The sequence below is a fragment of the Antennarius striatus genome, chromosome 17 (genome assembly GCF_040054535.1).
Source record: "Antennarius striatus isolate MH-2024 chromosome 17, ASM4005453v1, whole genome shotgun sequence".
In the NCBI taxonomy this organism is placed as follows: domain Eukaryota; kingdom Metazoa; phylum Chordata; class Actinopteri; order Lophiiformes; family Antennariidae; genus Antennarius; species Antennarius striatus.
This window is the reverse complement of record NC_090792.1, coordinates 6,931,864-6,938,296: the sequence shown is the minus strand read 5'-3', so window position 1 is coordinate 6,938,296 and position 6,433 is coordinate 6,931,864.

The window sequence follows — 6,433 nt, the reverse complement described above, 5'->3', positions numbered from 1 at the left end:
GCGCCCAACCAATCACGGCACATCTGCCAGTAGAATCACATGAACAATATGGCGTAAGGCAGCAGTCAAATGATAATGATTGATGATGATGATGATGAAGATGATGAACTTTAGTAATTTCCCTGTAAAGGAGATTAATATTTTCACAATTTTACAGGATTTTTGTGTTACATGCAGGATATATAGTATTTCTGCAGGCCCCTGAAACACACATCACACAAGGGGCCTGCGAGCATGCCGTTAGTATCACAGCACAACAGTACATGGGGAGGCAGAGAGTGACGGGCAGCCACTTCAGGTAGCGCCCCAACTGAGCAACTTGTAAGGGGACGGCGCCTTGCTCAAGGGCGCCTCGGCAGTTACTGGGAGGTGAGCTGACACCTCCCACAGTCAGCTCACACTCCGATATCGGATGTCTGGTGGGAGTGGGAATCGAGCCGCTGATGTCTGGGTGATGTCTGGTTGGAAGACGTCTGCTCTATTGCTGAGCCAATGCTGCCCCAATTTTAGAGTGTCATAACTGTTCCAACAATTTTCATGTTTTTGAGCAGAGTCCAAACAGCAGGAATGATGCAGACAACTGCAACAAACTCTGAGTGAAACTAGCTGGCTAGCACGAACAGTCCAGCTATGGTTTCTGTTTGGAATGGGACAATCGATGTATCCGAAATGCTCCTCGGGCACCTGACAAAAACGGTCTTTAAGTAACTCCATAGAGTTCTGTTCATGTAGCCAGTTAACAACCATGACTTCTCTAAAATTTCTTTTCCACTTGCTCTTTTGACAGTTGCCTTTTCCTTTAACGTTAGCTCCTTTCCCAATCTCACCATTAGCGTTCTTTCTCCAGTTAGCCTGCTAACATTCATCTATGGCTTCACGATGCCCGTCCAGCGCAATCCATGAATTGCCAACACAAAGTCGTCACGTCACCACGTTGATTTTTGACTACGTCGGGTATTCTTGGTTTATAATACCAATGCATTTGTTTTCCTATGTTTGGTTTGAAACCTGATCCTGATATTATTGTTTTATCGTGGAATTTCGACAGGTTCCTGCCAGTATTTGTAAAACGGTGCTGATATGGATTCACCGTGATGTCCACGATTGCGTCACTTCCGCTGACATGGCGCGCACCGCAACTTATTTTGTTTTTCCAAGACCCCATTGATCATAAAAAAAATATTTAAAAAAAGTTTAATTATGTACTTCAAATACTCACCTGGTTCATTTTGACTTTCCTGTCCTCTTAAAAGGGAAATTTAATATTTCACATTTTTACATCCTGCTTCAAAGTGGTAATAGTCATATTCAACTTTTTTGTCAAATACATAGATAGATACTTTATTAATCCCGGAGGAAATTGCGCATATCCACTGCTCAGGCATTACATAATGAATAAATACTGGATAAAAAAAAAAAGAAACACTGACACCAAAGGATATAACACAAGACATACACTACACTAGCAGACACATGTAGCATTAACAGGACATGTACTAAATTATCACTAAAATATAAACAGTATAAAATTAAAATAAAATAACAAATAAAAATAAAACGTGCAAGTGAAAATTAGCAGGAGGCCCACATGGTGGCTAAAGTACACCCTTCTTACAATGTAAGGCATCACTATCTAATATCACAACATGTAATATCTAATATCACAAAATCTATCAATCTAATATCACAACTATCACAACTATCTAATATCACAACATCTAATATCTACTGTATATAATATCTATCTCACAATTGTCAAAAATATAAGGTGTCACTATCTAATATCACAACACCTTGGCCCCACTACACTGCAACACAGGCTGACATCTCTTCCCCGCCATTCAACTGCGTGCAGACCTCGCCACATACCCGCTGCTCCTCTTAAGAAAGTCATTGTACCCCCTGATGGCACGGGGCACAAAGGAGGACCTCAGCCTCTCTGTGGAGGCGCTGTGTGACAGCAGTCTGCCGCTGAAGGTTCTTCTCTGCTGGGAGAAGGTGGTGTGCAGGGGGTGACTGGTGTTATTCATGGTAGTCCTGACTTTAGACATAGTCCTGCTCTGCAGAAGTGTCTCCATAGAGTCCAGGCTCAGCCCGACAACTGAGGCTGCTCTGCGGATGAGTCTGTTAAGACGGTCCATATCTCTTTTCCTGGCCCAGCCACCCCAACACACAATGGCGTATGACATCACACTGGAGACTACGGACTGATAAAACATGAGAAGGAGCTTAGGACAGATGTTGAAGGAGGCCAGCCTCCTCAGGAAGTACATTCTGCTCTGCCCCTTCTTGTGTACACACAGTTCGAGTTGAGTGACCACTCCAGTCTGCTATGTACCATATATACAAGACATACAGCACATTATGAAATCACAGTCCTCTCAGACCCACAGGCAGTAAAAAAATATGAAAGAACCGGTCTAGTGGGAGAGAGAGGAGCTGCTGTATTGTAATTGTCAGTGTTGGTGTGTTTGTCCGTTCGTTCGTCCGTTAGTATGTCCACCAAATATCTTCGCAACGGTTGCAGATGAAACAAAAACAGATTACTCGGGCAGCAAAAGGGATAAAAATGACATGATGACCTTGACCTTGAGAAATCTAAGTCAAAGACAAATTTCAGCTTTTGTACTCTCAGGAACCAGATAAGATAGAAAGACGAGGGAGAAAGCCAGTGTAAGACCATAGATCAAAGCTTAGTGCTTTGATCTACCTATGCATTAGCTTTGATCTGTGGTCAAAGCTAGTGCATAGCTTTGATCTACTCTCGAAAGGTCAAAGCTATGCACTTGTCAGGAACTACTTTCAGGGTACCCTGACCTAACCTTTGCGGGACGTTGCAGTCTCTGACTGCCTTGTTTTTAGTTGTTTGGCTTTAGTTGTTGGGTAGTTATTGAAATCTAGATGCACTACATATTTTTGGCACAGGGAGGCGATGTTCAATTATTTAAGGTTCCGTATTATAAAAGACTATCTATCCTGGGAGATTCTGGTTATTAACTTTGTCAAGAACTGCTAAATTACCCCCAGCAAAGACCAGGAAATCAATTTTATCGTTGACAAAAGAATTTAATGAATCATTTGTTAATGCTAACCACCAATCCCCTCAAGTGAACACATGAAGACTGAAATGGGATGCAGAAGAACTCGGCTGGTAGGTAAATGAAAAACATAGGAAAGTACAAGTGTTCAGTGTTGAAACTTGGTATTAATCACACTTCTCTGCACCTCTCAAATCCCTATGTAATCACCATTGGGGGGTTCCTGAGCTCTGGTGGCCTTCAGCCAGTGATGGAACCATAAGCAACCACGAGCAAATTGTTCTCTTTAGAGGGAGTAAAGAATCTGTTCTCCAAGGACTGAATGCCAATGCATGAAAGAAGTCCTCTTCTCAGAATTCTGTCACAAGCTAGGCTTCCGTTGATGTGCTTGATTAACCTGTGCTGATGTGGATGCTTCTCTCTGCACCTCCATGTGTCACTAATTTGGTCATATCTGACACCGCATTGCTCTGCAAGTCGAGCATGTGAAGTCAATTAATTAGAATATGTCTTTTCCAGTTGTCTGCATTCAGTACAGCAGAACCTGCAGCATCAAATCCACAGTAAATACACCTGTTTGAAGGAAAGAGGGAATAAATGAGAAACTCCAGGTACAGGTCTCTTGTTTATTATGATAGGCATTACTTACAGACTTGGTGGTGCGAGTCCACCGGGGACGGCAGTGGCTCGGTGGTAGAGTCGGCGGTAGAGCGGGTCATCCAATGTCTCAAGATTGGCTGTTTGATTCCCGCTCTTGCCCAAACACACCCGGAGTGTGAGCTAACAATGGGAGGTGTCAGCTCACCTCTGCAGCACTGCTGAGGTGCCCTTGAGCAAGGCACGGTCCCCCTTACAAGCTGCTCATTTGAGCGCTCCACAAAGGGGCTGCCCGCCACTCTACCTCCCCCTGCATGCACACAAGCCCCTTGTGTGTGTTTGTTTCTTCAGGGCTTGTACACACTGATATATATGCATAAGTACTAACTACAGTGTGCCAATAAACCCCCTGCGGGGATTAATCCAGTATATATTGATGTACATATGTGATAACTCACCACTTTTAACACTTTAAATCACCACTTATAACTCACCATTTTAAATCACCACTTTTAAGTATTGTGCATGTTGAACCATCTTTACTTTGCAGATAACGCGATAACTTACAACCTCCCTAAATGTGACCTCTGACTGAAGAATTATGTGGTTCAGCCAGCATGCCCTTGAGTTACTCCTGCAGCTGCGAGATAGTAGAGTGAGCCTCCCCAGAACATGAAACAATCTCCACAAAGTGAGAATATGGAGAACACCTTGCTTTGGCACCTTCTGATAAGGATGAGAGTTAGATCACCCCATGTTTAGTTGACACCTACTAGAATGGATATAAATATTGTGTGTGTATTATGATTCTTTGCACTTAAGCTTGGATTGTTAACCTGTCAGACTTATGTGCCCAGAAATTTCTGTAATAAAACTTCGAAGAACTTTTAATCTGTTTCCAGTCTTTTTCGTGACCAACATTCGCACTACCCAAGATTAATGAACACAACGAAAGGTAATGAAGAACCAGAGTTTTTAGAGAAGAAACATCCTTCATTATATATAAAATTAAAAAAATGAGCGTCCATCTTGATGGAAATACAATTTCCATATTCTGCCTCGATTCTTGTCCTGTGATTAATAACAAGGGACCTGGAGAAGCAGGCTGCAAATAAATGGGGGGATTTACGCACGTACTTCCATGGCTCATGCTGCCAGGCTGCTTGTGTTCGTCTTCATGATTTGAATAAGTCATGTGCATTTTGTCTTCGATACTCACCTTCAGACTGAAGAGTCATCCCTGCTGAATGTTGGGCACCCCCCACCCCCGCCCCCTTTATGTGGATCCCTGAATCTGTCTTCTCTTTTCCAGCAGAAAGTCATTGGTTTTTATTCCAAAGCACATCTATAACTATTAACCTTGTTGCTGCTTGAAAAGTCAAGATATGTGCTGCATGCAGCAATAAGTGGTATTTTCAACTTTTTGTTTTTAGTCCTTCTGTGAAGCACGATTTCAGCAGCTTGCAAAGAAATAGTGATTTAATAGGAATGCACACACAGATGGATCCCACAAACAGGGTAAGTGGGATACATTTAGTTTACATTTAGTTTACTGATGCTATCATAAGTGTCCTTAAACAATTATAAAAATTGTTTTTGTAGAACAAACCCAGTCTTACTCCACAATTGATACCAGTGTTGCTCAATATGTCCTTGGTGATGTGTAGAGCTTTTTCTGTTTTGTATCGTAGCATGTCGACTGCTATGAAATCCGGTATAGCAGGATTTTTTTTAAACCCTATTCCTCTGAGTGATTCCTTTTAGAGCCTGTAGGATAACTCTAAATGAATTCTGGCTCAGTGTGTAATAAAATAATTTGATAAAAAAAACCATGGAATTTATAAGGTTCAACAATACCATCCAAATAGATTTTTACTCCTGCCAAATAATTTATTTTTAACTTGTGTTTGTTGGTTTGTTTGTTGATTTGTCAGCAGTATTATACCAAACATTTGAATGGATTTCCCTGTAACCATTCATCTGGATCCACCAGATTTAAATATCTGGCTTCATAAGTTACGACTAGAGGATGAGTTTAATATCAGATAAGGTCTGATTGAACTGAGGGATTTTCTGGGGCCTGCTCAAGGTGTAGCCCCTACTTAGGCCATTCTAGTTTATATCTTACTTTGAGGATGGTAATCAGTTAACAAAATGCTCAGTCATTTGAAGGATTTGAATTGTTTTACCATCAGGCACTTCACAACACAGGTCCTTCTAAGCTCAAAGAAATCCTAAATGAAACTAAAATGAAAGTTATGCACATTTTACTTACACATGAACTGGTTGTATAAACTCACCAAATGTGGTGTAGCTAAAGTGCACATTTTTCCCCTCCGGCTTGTAAAGCGGACATTATCTACTGTTAATGTTTGTAGTCCATTAGGAGAGGTCACTCCTCCAGTGTCCAGCCTGATGCTCTGGCTTTCCATAATGAACTGACTAACAGTCACAGTAAATCTGTCCAAGAGAAAACCCTTAGAGAAGCTTCCTGTTCTGCAGCTCTAAACATGTGTGATGGGCATCCTAGCTATAGAGCAAGATATGGAGGGGTTGCAAACAATAAAAGGAAAATGAAATCATGCCATCATTCAAAATGTAGGATTATATGAATGTGTAGCAACATAGACATTAAAAAGACATTTACAAATAACATTATCTGCTGTTTAAGAGAAATATTCACTGGTTCAATCAATAAAGATAGATAAAGATGATCAGATTTAATTTAATTGTAAGAGGAGGAAAGTAGATCTATAAAGCAAAATCCATAAGGTAATTCAATATTCCCTGTTTTAAAA